Below are 15,738 nucleotides of genomic sequence, written 5' to 3'. Positions count from 1 at the left end.
CATTTCCTCTCGTCCTATCGCTAGTTACTTGGCAGAAGAGACCAACACCCACCTCACTACAACCTCCTTTCAGGTAGTTGTAGAGCGCGATGAGGTCTCCCCTCAGCCTCCTCTTCTCCAGACTAAACAACCCCAGTTCCCTCAGCCGCTCCTCATAAGGCTTGTGCTCCAGGCCCTTCACCAGCTTCGTTGTCCTCCTCTGGACACGCTCCAGCACCTCAATGTCTTTCTTGTAGTGAGGGGCCCAAAACGGAACACAGTATTCGAGGTGTGGCCTCACCAGTGCCAAGTACAGGGGCACGATCACCTCCCTGCTCCTGCTGGCCACACTATTTCTAATACAGGCCAGGATGCCGTTGGCCTTCTTGGCCACCTGGGCACACTGCCGGCTCATGTTCAGCCGGCTGTTGACCAGCACCCCCAGGTCCTTTTCCTCTGGGCAGCTTTCCAGCCACTCTTCCCCAAGCCTGTAGCGTTGCCTGGGGTTGTTGTGGCCAAAGTGCAGGACCCGGCACTTGGCCTTGTTGAACCTCATACAGTTGGCCTCGGCCCATCGATCCAGCCTGTCCAGGTCCCTCTGCAGAGCCTTCCTACCCTCGAGCAGATCAACACTCCCGCCCAGCTTGGTGTCGTCTGCAAACTTACTGAGGGAGCACTCAATCCCCTCATCCAGATCATTGATAAAGATATTGAACAGGACCGGCCCCAAAACTGAGCCCTGGGGAACACCGCTCGTGACCGGCCGCCAACTGGATTTAACTCCGTTGACCACAACTCTCTGGGCTCGGCCGTCCAGCCAGTTTTTTACCCAGCGAAGAGTGTACCTGTCTAGGCCGTGAGCCGCCAGCTTCTCTAGGAGAATGCTGTGGGAGACAGTGTCAAAGGCTTTACTGAAGTCCAGGTAGACCACATCCACAGCCTTTCCCTCATCCACTAGGCGGGTCACCTTGTCATAGAAGGAGATCAGGTTGGTCAAGCAGGACCTGCCTTCCATGAACCCGTGCTGGCTGGGCCTGATCCCCTGGTTGTCCCAGACATGGCTCGTGAGCGCCCTCAAAACGAACCGCTCCATGATCTTCCCTGGCACCGAGGTCAGGCTGACCGGCCTGTAGTTCTCCGGATCCTCCTTCCGGCCCTTCTTGTAGATGGGCGTCACATTGGCGAGCCTCCAGTCGTCCGGGACTTCCCCAGTTAACCAGGACTGCTGGTAAATGATGGAGAGTGGCTCGGCAAGCTCCTCCGCCAGCTCCCTCAGTACCCTCGGGTGGATCCCATCCGGCCCCATAGACTTGTGAGCGTCCAGGTGGCGTAGCAGGTCATTAACTTCTTCCTCTTGGATTATGGAGGGTTTATCCTGCTCGCCGTCCCTGTCTTCCAGCTCAGGGGGCTGAGTACCCTGAGGATAACTGCTCTGACTATTAAAGACTGAGGCAAAGAAGGCGTTGAGTACCTCAGCCTTATCCTCATCCTTGGTGGCAACGTTCCCCCCCGCATCCAATAGAGGATGGAGATTCTCCTTGGCTCTCCTTTTGTCATTAATATACTTGTAAAAGCATTTTTTGTTGTCTCTCACGACAGTGGGATAAAATAAATTACCTGGCATTCTAGCAAAAATAGCAATGGTTGCAGTCTATAACTTAGAAGCTTTGATTTCTTCTTAAAAATCCTCTTGTAGAAGTAGCTACTAAGCTTTTAAATTATTATTCAACTTACACTGCTTTTGGTAAAACTGTCATTGTTACTGCTTTTGGGATTGGCAGATTAATACCATAATTTGTGAAAACAGCTGCTTCTATAATAGTCTTTGTTGTAGCTGAAAGTCCAAACCAAACCTCTGCCATTCCTCCTGAACTTCTCATAGATGGATGAAGCAGTACACAAATGCATAATATGTTTCAGTCTGCCCTGTATGTCATTCCACTGACATCATTAGATGCCATAGGACTCACCCCAAAAAAAGGCCAGTGCAAGTTGCTAGCAGAGGCCAGTTAGATATTCATAGTAAAAATACAAGGTAAATAAAGGTGCTTTAATTTTGAAGGACCTCACAGGAACATAGGGACTGGAAGGGACAATTGGGGTGATCAAGTCTAGTCCTGTGCTACCTTAGGTAACCAAGTAATATGATCCATTTTATAAACTGGTCAAGCTCCATGTTATAAAAAAGAAATTGAGCTGTTTTTACTTCCATGATGCTTATTGGGCAGCTGTTTCGGAATCTCACTGCCCTGATGGTTACAAATGTTTCTTAAATTTCTAGCTTACATGTATTCCTGACCAATTTATTCTAATTTGTTCTTATGTCAGTATTACCTCTTAGCATCAATAGCTCTTTTCACTTTGGGGCATTTAACTGGTATGCTTAATGACAGCAATCATCTTGAGACTCTTTTGCTAGACTAAACCCGTGTATTTTCTAGCAGTAGTGCAGGCTTAGGTGGCTATTGGCGCTCTTTTGACCCTTTGTTTATGCCAGTACAACTGTTTTGAAGTCACACATCAAATAGATGATGGAACTGATAAGCTGAAAAAAAGCTGCCCCCCCCACTCCATTTTTTTTGGTCTGCTTCATTTTTTCACCTGTATGCTGCCCTGACTCTTTTCAAAGTATGACTGTCCTGGTTTCGGCTGGGATAGGGTTAAATTTCTTCCTAGGGCTGTGTTTTGGATTTAGTATGAGGAGAATGTTGATAACACACTGATGTTTTCAGTTGTTGCTAAGTGCCCTCCTAGTCCAAGGACAGCTCCCATGCCTACTGACTGAGCTAGGTACACGAGATGGGAGGGAACATAATCAGGACAGCCAGCCCAGCTGGCTAATGGGGTATTCCATACCATGTGACGTCATGCTCAGTATATGAATGGTAGGCGTGATCCAGGAAGTACCGATCGCTACTTGGTTATCAGTCAGCGCGGGTGGTGAGCAATTGCATTGTGCATCACTCATTTTGTATATTTTATCATTATCATTATCATTTTCCCTTTTTCTGTTCTATTAAACTGTCTTTATCTCAACCCACGAGTTTTTCTCACTTTTACCCTTTCGATTCTCTCCCCGTCCCGCTGGGGGTGGGGGAGTGAGTGAGCGGCTGCGTGGTGTTTGGCTGCCTGCCAGGTTAAACCACGACAGTCCGTTTTGGCGCCCAACGTGGGGCTCAAAGGGATGAGACAACGACACATCTGACCCAAACGGGTTAAAACAAATTTGTTATACGCATTCATTATATCAGTTTAGTACTCGATGTTCACAATGTTGGTTTATTTGCTCTCAGAGTTGTTGGATCTGTTCTTGCAGTTTTGGTATGTAGCACCTTACTGGCTGTCTATACTGCTGATTATCAGTGTTTATGTGGGGTTGGTCATCTCTGGGAAATGGATTAAGGTCATTGCTTTGCTATACTGTGTGACCTGGCTTTATGCTATGATAAAATTATTGGTCACGAGCCTGTACTCAGCACTGCCGTCATTCCTGTTCTTCGGGAGCTATCTTTTGGAAACTATTAATAATTACACTTTTTACCTCTTCACCTCGGAGGATGAATTTAGGGGGGAGACAGGATGGGACACTTTCTCCCACTTGTTCATCTTCCCTTCCATATCGTCAGAAACTCCTTTTTCTTCTATCCTCTTCATGAAGACGTCCACAATATTCCCTGAGAATTTTGAATATCCTTGGGATGTTCAAACGAGCATGATCATATTGCTATGTCTCCTGAATGTGGTTCAGGTCTTGTTTAGAGTTAAACAACTATTCAGGAATGCTGTCCAGAGGTCAATCCCAGCAACAGACACGGTGACTACTCAAACCCCCACGACAGGCACTGTGGCTACTTCAACCCCCACGACAACCACTATGGCTACTCAAACCCCGGCAACAGTCACTACAATTACTCCAACCCCCGCGACAGGCACTGCAGCTACCCAAACCCTCGCGACAGGTACTACAGCTGAACCAGAGGACTAACCGTCGCTGGTATCCGTCGCCCCTGTACAGAAGAAGAAATCTTGGAAGCGGAAGTCAGGTCGTTTAGAGAGGGATGATGGAAAAGCAGGGCCATCACAAGGAGGGGAGGAGGAAGAGGAAGAACTCATAAATGAGACGGAAACCACCCGATCCCTATCCCTGAGTGAGCTGCGAGATATGAGGAAAGATTTCAGCCGTCGTCCAGGCGAGCATATTGTTACCTGGCTGCTCCGATGCTGGGATAATGGGGCCAGTAGCCTGGAAGTAGAGGGGAAGGAAGCCAAACAGCTGGGATCCCTTGCTAGGGAAGGGGGCATTGACAAAGCGATTGGAAAAGGGACACAGGTCCTCAGCCTCTGGAGGCGACTGCTGTCAGGTGTGAAGGAAAGGTATCCCTTCAAGGAAGATGTTATATATCACCCAAGCAAGTGGACCACTATGGAGAGAGGTATCCAGTACCGGAGAGAATTAGGCGTGCTGGAGGTGGTTTATAGTGACCTGGACAACGACCAAACGCCCAAAGATCCAGATGACGTCCAGTGCACGCGACCCATGTGGTGGAAGTTGGTACGGAGCGCATCAGCGTCGTATGCCAGTTCGTTGGCACTCCTGTCCTGGAAAGAGGAAGAAGCACCAACGGTGGATGACGTGGTTAGCAGACTCCGGGATTTCGAAGAAACTGTCTCCTCCTCCCTTGTCTCGGCTGTGGAGAAACTGTCCCGGAAGGTCCAGCAACTTGAAGAGGGTATGTCCTATTCTCCACCTGTACGGACCAGTATCTCAGCCATTAGGTGTCAGCGTTTTTCTCCTCAAGAGAGAGGATATAGAAAGTACACACCACGGGGCACCCTGTGGTTTTACCTGCATGACCATGGAGAGGACATGAGGCAGTGGGATGGAAAACCTACCTTCATCCTAGAGGCACGGGTACGTGAGTTGCAAGGAAAAACAATCACACAAGGGGGTTCTCCCAGGAAAAATGCTGCTCCAGTTTTCAGGAAAAACCTGTCTCACGACGGTCCAGTTTCCAGTGAACAGTTCCCCAGACAGAGTAGAAGGGCTGATCTTACTTTGGATTGTAATTGCGATGAAGAAATTCTTGACTCACGTTTGCAAGAAGTGAGAGATGGATACTTTGATCAGAAATAGAGGGGCCCTGCCTCCGGCCAGGTGGAGGAAAGGGACAACCGGGTTTACTGGACTGTGTGGATTCAATGGCCTGGCACATCAGACCCACAGGAGTATAAGGCTCTCGTAGACACTGGTGCACAGTGTACTCTGATGCCATCAAGCTATAAAGGGGCAGAACCCATCTGTATTTCTGGAGTGACAGGGGGATCCCAAGAGTTAACTGTATTGGAGGCCGAAGTGAGCCTGACCGGGAATGAGTGGCAGAAGCACCCCATTGTGACTGGCCCAGAGGCTCCGTGCATCCTTGGCATAGACTACCTCAAGAGAAGGTATTTCAAAGACCCAAAAGGGTATCGGTGGGCTTTTGGTATAGCTGCCTTGGAGACGGAGGAAACTAAACAGCTGTCCACCTTGCCCGGTCTCTCGGAGGACCCTTCTGTTGCGGGGTTGCTGAGGGTCGAAGAACAACAGGTACCGATCGCTACCACAACAGTGCACCGGTGGCAGTATTTCACCAACCGAGACTTCCTGATTCCCATCCATGAGCTGATTTGTCGACTGGAGAGCCAAGGAGTGATCAGCAAGACTCGCTCGCCCTTTAACAGTCCCATATGGCCAGCGCGAAAGTCCAATGGAGAGTGGAGACTAACAGTAGTCTACCGTGGCCTGAATGAAGTCACGCCGCCACTGAGTGCTGCCGTGCCGGACATGCTAGAACTTCAATATGAACTGGAGTCAAAGGCAGCCAAGTGGTACGCTACAATTGATATCGCTAATGCGTTCTTCTCAATCCCTTTGGCGGCAGAGTGCAGGCCACAGTTTGCTTTCACTTGGAGGGGCGTCCAGTACACCTGGAACCGACTGCCCCAGGGGTGGAAACACAGCCCTACCATTTGCCATGGACTGATCCAGACTGCACTGGAACAGGGTGAGGCTCCGGAACATCTGCAGTACATTGATGACATCATTGTATGGGGCAACACAGCAGAAGAAGTTTTTGAGAAAGGGGAGAGAATAATTCAAATCCTTCTGAAGGCCGGTTTTGCCATAAAACAAAGTAAGGTCAAGGGACCTGCACAGGAGATCCAGTTGTTAGGAATAAAATGGCAAGATGGACGTCGTCAGATCCCAATGGATGTGATCAACAAAATAACAGCCATGTCTCCACCAACTAGCAAAAAGGAAACACAAGCTTTCTTAGGCGTTGTGGGCTTTTGGAGGATGCATATTCCAAATTACAGCCTGATCGTAAGACCTCTCTATCAAGTGACTCGGAAGAAGAAGGATTTCAAATGGGGTCCTGAGCAACGACAAGCCTTTGAACAAATTAAACGGGTGCTGGTTCATGTAGTAGCCCTTGGGCCAGTCCAGGCAGGACAAGATGTAAAGAATGTGCTCTACACCGCAGCCGGGGAGAATGGCCCTACCTGGAGCCTCTGGCAGAAAGCACCAGGGGAGACTCGAGGTCGACCCTTAGGGTTCTGGGATACAGAGGATCCGAGGCCCGCTACACTCCAACTGAGAAGGAGATATTGGCAGCATATGAAGGGATTCGAGCTGCTTCGGAAGTGGTTGGTACTGAAGCACAGCTCCTCCTGGCACCCCGACTGCCGGTGCTGGGCTGGATGTTCAAAGGGAGGGTCCCCTCTACACATCATGCAACCGACGCGACGTGGAGTAAGTGGGTCACGCTGATCACACAACGGGCCCGAATAGGAAACCCCAGTCGCCCAGGAATCTTGGAGGTGATCACGAACTGGCCAGAAGGCAAAGATTTTGGAATATCCCCAGAGGAGGAGGTGACACGTGCTGAAGAGGCCCCACTGTATAATAAACGACCAGAAAACGAGAAGCAATATGCCCTGTTCACTGATGGGTCCTGTCGCCTTGTGGGAAAGCATCGGAGGTGGAAAGCTGCTGTATGGAGTCCTATACGCCAAGTTGCAGAAACTGCTGAAGGAGAAGGTGAGTCGGGTCAGTTTGCAGAGGTGAAAGCCATCCAGCTGGCCTTGGACATTGCTGAACGAGAAAAATGGCCAGTACTTTATCTCTATACTGACTCATGGATGGTGGCAAATGCCCTGTGGGGGTGGTTGCAGCAGTGGAAGCAGAACAACTGGCAGCGCAGAGGTAAACCCACCTGGGCTGCCGCGTTGTGGCAAGATATTGCTGCCCGAGTAGAGAACCTGGCTGTAAAAGTACGTCACATAGATGCTCACGTACCCAGGAGTCAGGCCACTGAGGAACATCAAAACAACCAGCAGGTGGACCAGGCTGCTAAGATTGAAGTGGCTCAGGTGGATCTGGACTGGCAACATAAGGGTGAATTATTTATAGCTCGGTAGGCCTATGACACTTTCAGGCCATCAAGGAAGAGATGCAACATACAGATGGGCTCGTGATCGAGGGGTGGACTTGACCATGGACGCTATTGCCCAGGTTATCCATGAATGTGAAACACGTGCTGCGATCAAGCAAGCCAAGCGAGTAAAGCCTCTTTGGTATGGAGGACGATGGTTGAAATATAAATATGGAGAGGCCTGGCAGACTGATTATATCACACTCCCACAAACCCGCCACAGCAAGCGCTATGTGCTCACCATGGTGGAAGCAACCACAGGATGGCTGGAAACATATCCTGTGCCCCATGCCACCGCCCGGAACACCATCCTGGGCCTTGAAAAGCAAGTCCTATGGCAACATGGCACCCCAGAAAGAATTGAGTCAGACAACAGGACTCATTTCCGAAACACCCTCATAGAGACCTGGGCTAAAGAGCATGGCATTGAGTGGGTCTATCACATCCCCTACCATGCACCAGCCTCTGGGAAAATCGAACGATACAATGGACTGCTAAAGACTACGCTGAGAGCAATGGGTGGTGGGACATTCAAGCATTGGGACACACATTTAGCAAAAGCCACCTGGTTAGTCAACACTAGGGGATCTTTCAACCGAGCTGGCCCTGCCCGATCAAAACCCTTATCTACTGTGAGGGGGATAATGTCCCTGTCGTGCATATAAAGAATATGCTGGGGAAGACAGTCTGGGTTACTCCTGCCTCTGGCAAGGGAAAACCCATCCGTGGGATTGCTTTTGCTCAAGGACCTGGGTGCACTTGGTGGGTAATGCAAAAGGATGGGGAAGTCCGGTGTGTACCTCAAGGGGATTTGATTTTGGGTGAAAATAGCCAATGAACTGAATTGTCTGATATTGATTGCTGTATAATAACGTATGTCATCACTTCTATGGTTGCTATCAATGGTATTGCAGTAAAAATCACCCAGATTAATGAAGAATGAACTCTGACGAAACTGAGAAAAATGCAACGATGATAGAACCGGATGAGCGCAGCGATAATGGAATCAGGACTGGCTTCAGGATGCAACAATCCAACACCACACACCATCTCTCCTGCCCTGAAAGACTGTTATGACAGATGGAGCCCAAAGTCGTGGACTAAATGAACTCAATGGACATTTTAGAGGGATGGCCCATAGACTAAGGGATTGATATCTGTGTGTATATATCAAAAGACAAGGACGGTGGCGATGATTAATTGGAATGTATTGGAAAATGTGAGACCTAGGCATGACGTAGATGGTATAGAATAAGGGGTGGATACTGTCCTGGTTTTGGCTGGGATAGAGTTCAATTTCTTCCTAGTGCTGTGTTTTGGAATCAGTATGAGAAGAATGTTGATAACACACTGATGTTTTTAGTTGTTGCTAATTACCCTGCTAGTCAAGGACTTCTCAGCTTCCCGTGCACAAGAAGCTGGGAGGGAGCGTAGCCGGGACAGCTGTCCCAGCTGGCCAACGGGGTATTCCATACCATGTGACGTCATGCTTAGTATATTAATGGTAGACATGTCCAGGAAGTAGCGATTGCTGTTTTTTGGGCATTGCTCGGCAATTACACTCATTTTGTATATTCTATCATTATTATTATTATTACTACTAATTATTTTCCCTTCCTTTTCTGTTCCATTAAACTGTCTTTATCTCAAGCCACGGTCTTTTTTTCACTCTTACCCTTCCGATTCTCTCCCCATCCCAGTGGGGGGGTGGGGGGGCAGTGAGCGAGCGGCTTTGTGGTGTTTGGCTGTCTGCCGGGTTAAACCACGACAAAGGTAAAATCAATAATATTAAGAAAATTGAGGTAGTGTTTCCCACCAGTAGAGAATGCAGTAAATAAATACCGAGTAATCTATTTTGTTGCTTGGTGATAGTCTTCTATCTGTGTTTTGCTCTCCTGTCTTTCAAGTGTTTGTTTTTTTATTGTTGACCCATTTAAATTATTCCTTTTGTTGTGATTAACACTGAAATTTTGGCACCTGAAAGTTTCTGCTAGAAATCCTGGCTTCTATTTTCATTTAAAACAATGTTTTTTCCTTTTAGACTGATTTTGCTAGGTTTAGTGGAACTCATGTGGAAACAGACTTTGTAGAGTTATCTTCACAAATGCTTGAGAACTGGGTGTGGGATAAAGAACCATTACAACAAATGTCAAGACATTATAAAGGTGAGAGCCATGTTGCAGACACTGTCCTTGAGAAACTTGCTGCGTCTAGACTCGCTAATACAGGTATATCTTTCCCCTCTCCCCCCCCAGTATACGTATAAAAATATATCGTTTAAAAAATTGCTGGGAAACTTTAAAGACAATATCCTCTGTAAAACATAAGCAGCCCACTACATTTCTTCTCTGTGTACGCTATCACTGTCAGTGCCATCAAGAATTAAGTGAGAGCTTAAAAAAGTTAAGTTCATTGAATTAATAATTCCTGGATTTATTTGCATGGGTACCACCATTAGTAAAGGCTATGATGACAGATACCGCTATTTGTAGGAACAGTAGCAGCTCTGGTTTTCCAGGCTACCCACAGGACTAAAATACCTTTACATTTCTCTCCATGTGACTTTTTTACCCACCAACTTTGCTCATTTAAGATTGGGGGGGTGGGGAAAGGTCCTTGGTTTTCTGTTTGTTTGTTTGGTTTTTTTTCCTGGTAGCCCAAGGCAGGCACTGTGCATGAATACAGTATCAGATTTTCTGCATGTATTGTCTATATTTGATTTGCACATAACACTTGACAGACATGAAAGCTGTTGGCAAATTAACTGAATGTGCATAACATATCCCAGACAGAAGTGTTGTAGCCCTGCGTTGCTCAAACAGCCTCTTAACTTCTTAATCCAGAACTCTGGGTCCACGTTCTCCACCTTCCCAGCAGATACACTGCCTTCCCATTTTAAGGTCCCAATTCTCTTCTCTTTCCACATCTTGTACCTTATCTTGTATCTTATTCGTGTGTGTGTGTGTGTGTGTGACTTGCGCTCTTGCACATGTGTGCGGACACACGCTTTGCTTGGATGCTGATATAACTCCAGGGGTAACTCTGTGGAGATTTGCCCTCCCTCCTCAGAGCAATGCTATCTTCTCAAATGGGTTCTCTTTCAACTTGTTTTTCTTATTTGCATTCCATGTAAGTGTAATAGAGTTCCACAAGGTGGGACAATCTTTTTTAAACAAATACTAGATACCAATATGAATTTTGTAGTTACTCATACTTCATTATATCTAGATTTAGACTAGTGTTCAGAACAGCAGGAAAGGAAAACAGTTATGCTATCATGACTAGGGCTTTTAGAAAATTGGCTTACCTCTTCCTGTTAGAATAAAACCTCTCTTCCTGTTTTGAGCAACCGTTATAGAAACTAGTTTCAGAGACTGTATCTATAAAAATTCTTCAGCAAACACTTAACTCTAACTTCGTTAGTTGTCACACTCCTCGATTCTTGCCCATTATCTGAAATTATCTCTGGTCTTCCTAGAACTGAGCAATGTACTGACTCTGGACAGACATCAGCAAAGACTCAAGTCTACTCAAATAACACTTTTAAACTAAAAGGAACAATATCTTCATTTGCTGCTAATATTCAGGAAACTGACACAAATAGAGAAATATAAGCAATGCTTCAGTGATTTTTTATTATTATTATTATTATTTTCCATTTTAGTTTTTTCCAGCTGTTAATTCAGACAATGCAATTGGTAATGCAATTAAGTCATGGAAGTCCATCAGCTAAAAAGACTTTTGCTTGTTTTTGCAGTACAGCTATCAGGAAGCGGTGTAGTTCTGTAATCTTATAGCTTTGATGTGTGTGGGAAATATATATGTGTATATACAGTGACTAAAAGGAAGAACATTGTTTTCTTCAATATCAAAAGTATCTAGGACATCTACATGCAAAATAGTCATGATAGTCATGTCTCAGAGGCGCAAAATTTTCCAGATATGTTCTTTAAAATATGACCTCTTGTTAAGAAAGTCCTCATTACTTACTATTGTCTCAGAAGTTCGGTTCATTCTTTTTAAAGGAATCCATTCCTTCTAAAGTAATAATGTTTCCTCCTGAAAACAAAGCCTGAATTAAGTCTCCATTACCTTAAGATACTTTAATAGGGGAGTTAGATGTGTTTGTATATATTATAAATGTATTATATGCATAGCAGTATATATATGTATGTGCTGGTTTTGGCTGGGATAGAGTTAATATTCTTCATAGTAGCTAGTATGGGGCTATGTTTTGGATTTGTGCTGAAAACAGCGTTGATAACACAGGGATGTTTTGGTTACTGCTGAGCAGTGCTTACACAGAGTCAAGGCCTTCTCTGCTTCTCACACCACCCCACCAGCCAGTAGGCTGGGGGTGCACAAGAAGTTGGGACGGGACACAGCTGGGACAGCTGACCCCAACTGACCAAAGGGATATTCCAGACCATATGACATCATGCTCAGCATATAAAGCTGGGGGAAGAAGGAGGAAGGGGGGGACGTTCGGAGTGATGGCGTTTGTCTTCCCAAGTAACCGTTATGCATGATGGAGCCCTGCTTTCCTGGAGATGGCTGAACGCCTGCCTGCCGGCCGATGGGAAGTAGGGAATGAATTCCTTGTTTTGCTTTGCTTGCGTGTGCGGCTTTTGCTTTACCTATTAAACCGTCTTTATCTCAACCCACGAGTTTTCTCACTTTTACTCTTCTGATTGTCTCCCCCATCCCACTGGAGGGGGAGTGAGCGAGTGGCTGAGTGGTGCTTAGTTGCTGGCTGGGGTTAAACCACGACAATGTGCCATGTTATTCCTCAGTGCTATATCTACCTCTGAACTATCATCTCTGTTCTCCAAACAGAGATTAAAGAAAGAGAAATCATCAATTAAGAGCGAATGGATGTTAGGTTCCCTTTTCCTGCCAGTCAGTCACAGGGATAATCCATCACTGAAGACTGTGTGGAGATTGTGTGTTTGTTATGCATTATAGAATGTCTTCCAGACAAGTTGTGATTGTAAATTCAGTGTAAAACCACAAGAAAAAGGATTTCTTAGAGAATAGGTTAAACTTTTGCTGTCTTGAGTTCTTCCAGCAGATCTAAATTATACTTGTGGTATATTCTGATTTGGTATTAAGAAAATCTGGAAGGAGAGAAGATGTTTAATCGTGTAGATTTTTAAATACACATCAAATACAGAAAAGAGGCAGTTTGCAAGATAAGAAATACTAACATATTCTACTTTACCTTTTATCAGGCTGGGATGAAATACAGAAACCTCATTTTGAAACCTGGAGGATCTTTGGATGGGACGGATATGCTTCAGAATTTCTTGGAGCGTAAACCAAGCCAGAGAGCTTTCCTATTGAGTAAGGGGTTACGTGTTCAGTAAGATTATGGTTCCTTTGTAATGGCATATAAGTATGGAATGAGCTGGAAATGTCAGTGTATTTCACATCTTAACTATGTATCATTCTAGGGAACTTGGGTCAATTTTTGATGATTTTTTAAATTGCGTAAGTAAAAATGTGATTTATAAATTGCGTAGGACTACAACATTGAACATGGGGAAAAATTCTGAGAGGTGCAGAAGCTGAGAAATTTGGATGGTAATTTCTTTGAATTTTTATGAAATAATACTAATCAGTATGGGGAGTTGATGCCTTGTTTCTCTTTTAATAGATGCACTTAAACTATGTCTTGTGAACGAATTTTAAAACTGGAGGGGAAAAAAAGGACACTACCAGCAATAAAAGAAACAGATTCTTTTTTATTCTGTATTCTATTGTATTGATGGCTCACGAATATTTTTGATGGAGAAGAAGTGTGTTTGATTTAATCATGGTTTGGGTTCAGTCTAGCTTCCTGACAAATTTCAAGACTGAGAATCCGCCCCAGACTGCTTTACAGCAGAGATAACTTGTGTGATACTTTTAGATTTCATTCTGATGCATGTTAAATTCTTGTATCATTTAGAAACTTATATAGTATAACTAAAAAGAAAAACACCCTACCATTTGAGCTACCATTTTCTTCCCTTCATTGAGGAAAAACAGCCAAAACCTATGGTTCTCCCACCACTTTTTATTTCTTGTTGATGATCACAAATCAGGTCTTTGTTTTCCAAATTATATCAACACTGGCACTAAAAAGTTATACTTGAGCAATTATAATGGTTTCAGTTGGTTTGTGAAGTATTTTGAGATACATATAAGGAAGGACGGGAAGATGATGTCCCCGGTGGGAATGGTAAAAGTCAATACAAGATTTTCCTGTTCCTTTCCAGTGTGGCATGCAGAATTGCTACAAAAAAGCTTCATAGATTTAATGATTTCAGTTGTGGGAGTTTGAAAGTAATCAATTTTTTTGCAGTTTTTCTGCAAGATCAGGAAAAATGAGTCTCACAAGCCAATTCTACACCACCCAAATAAAACTGCTAATCCAGGTGCACTTTTCATGTCTTTAGGTATCATACCTTACTTTGGTTTTGGTATTACAACATGTATATGAAAAAAAAGTAGTTTTGGTTACTAGCTAATATATTTTAGACATTTGAACCATAGCTGTAAACATGGTTGGTATTTTTGTTTGTTTGTTCAACCGCAAAGTAAGAAAATGTTCCTGGTCAACTCAAAAGACTTATGCCTCTTTTTCTAGCAAAAGAAAACTGAAAGCATTCACTTTGGGTCAAATCTATGTGTTTCAGAGGAAAAAAAACCAATTGTGAATGTTCAGTTGAAACTATTTCTGTGTTTTTCTTTTAAAGCATTTAAACTGGAGAAAAAAAAAGGAACTTGATTGGTTTCTCAAATGGAAAATTTGACAGGACTTATTTTTGAACCACACTAGTTATGGATGTGAGGAAACATAAAAGTTTGTAGCCAAAACATATTAACTGTGTAGTCTTACTAGAGCACATAATTAAGTAAATCCTAATTCTCATAGTCAGTTACAGTTTTAGACCCCAGTTCTGCTGGGACATGAAAATGTGATACGTGAAAATCACATATAAGAGAACCTCTTGAATGGTATTCAAAACAGCTATAAAGGATGGATGCAAGATTATCATAAAACCTGTGAATTTTGCCCAGATTAATTTCCATTACATTCTGACTGGATTTGGATGTATTTTGCTTTCTTTTTAAACATGTGTTTAAATTCTTGTAATCCTATCTTATCAAAGGTTTTTCCCTTTCACACTTTAATGAGAGCTCCGATGAACTAAAATGTTGTAAAAAAAATCTACTACGTGATACTTTCCAAAAATGAATCTGCAAATCTAAGCAATGGAAGCTTTATTAAGAAGCAAAATGCAGTATTTCTTTTTACAGCTGCTAGGCAGATTTCCACATGAGGGTGACCTTTCTCTGCATAAACCAGCAGTCTCAGATCAAGGTAGATAATTGCAAATGCAGTAATTATAAACAAAAATATATGGTGATAACATTTAAAAGTTAGATTTAGGACGGTACTGATGCTAATGATGATAATTTAATTGTTTATTTTCCTGTTCTTTAGAGAGTGTGTGTTATACAGTATATAGTAACTAAGATACTGAAGTATTTAGGATTAATTTTTTTCCTGTGTCAGATATTCAAATTGGACTTTGGGTGGATTCACGACAAAAGCTTCAAATAAAAGGGAAAGGGTAAAATGGGAGACTCAGGAGAGGGTGGTGTTAACCATTCAGGAAGTGGTTAACAGGTAACGGCTTTCTTATTCTGCTGCTTCACTGCAAAAGATAGAATGGGTTGGCCATGCAACTGGGTCACAAGATGGCTAGGTAATGGCTTCAGCAGCCCCTGCTGCTAGTTGTCTGATATAGGTCCAGCATGTAGGTTGTCTCTGGATTGCTTGCAAGCCATGTGATCAAACCTGAATGGTAAAAGCAGCCTGAAGAAAAAGTTTAAATTTTGCTCTCTGAGCTGTGGTGGCTATCAGTTATTATGCTGACTTAATAAAGAGAGAGCATTAAGACTTAGGGAGTCCATGTTTGTAGAGATCAGGTGAGTGGAGTATTGACTCTGTCACTTGAGCTTCTAATACTACTACAGTTGGTTTTCCTATACAAATAGCTCTCTATTGTATGTTATTGATATAACAACATTGCAGAAAAACCTTCCTCATTTTAATCAGGGTCAGTCAACTGCTGATCTTGTTTAACAATTTTGTTAAACCCTGTTTTAACAGATAACCAGGCAGCAACTGATTCTAATGGCTGTAGTAATTTGGTATGGGAGAAGTAAAATTACTGCAAAAAGAAGTGAATCGCAAGGTCAAGATCTCAGCTTCCCCTCTGAAAAATGAAAC

Source organism: Calonectris borealis, chromosome W (assembly GCF_964195595.1).
Source record: "Calonectris borealis chromosome W, bCalBor7.hap1.2, whole genome shotgun sequence".
NCBI lineage: Eukaryota > Metazoa > Chordata > Aves > Procellariiformes > Procellariidae > Calonectris > Calonectris borealis.
Note: the sequence above shows the minus strand (reverse complement) of the source record.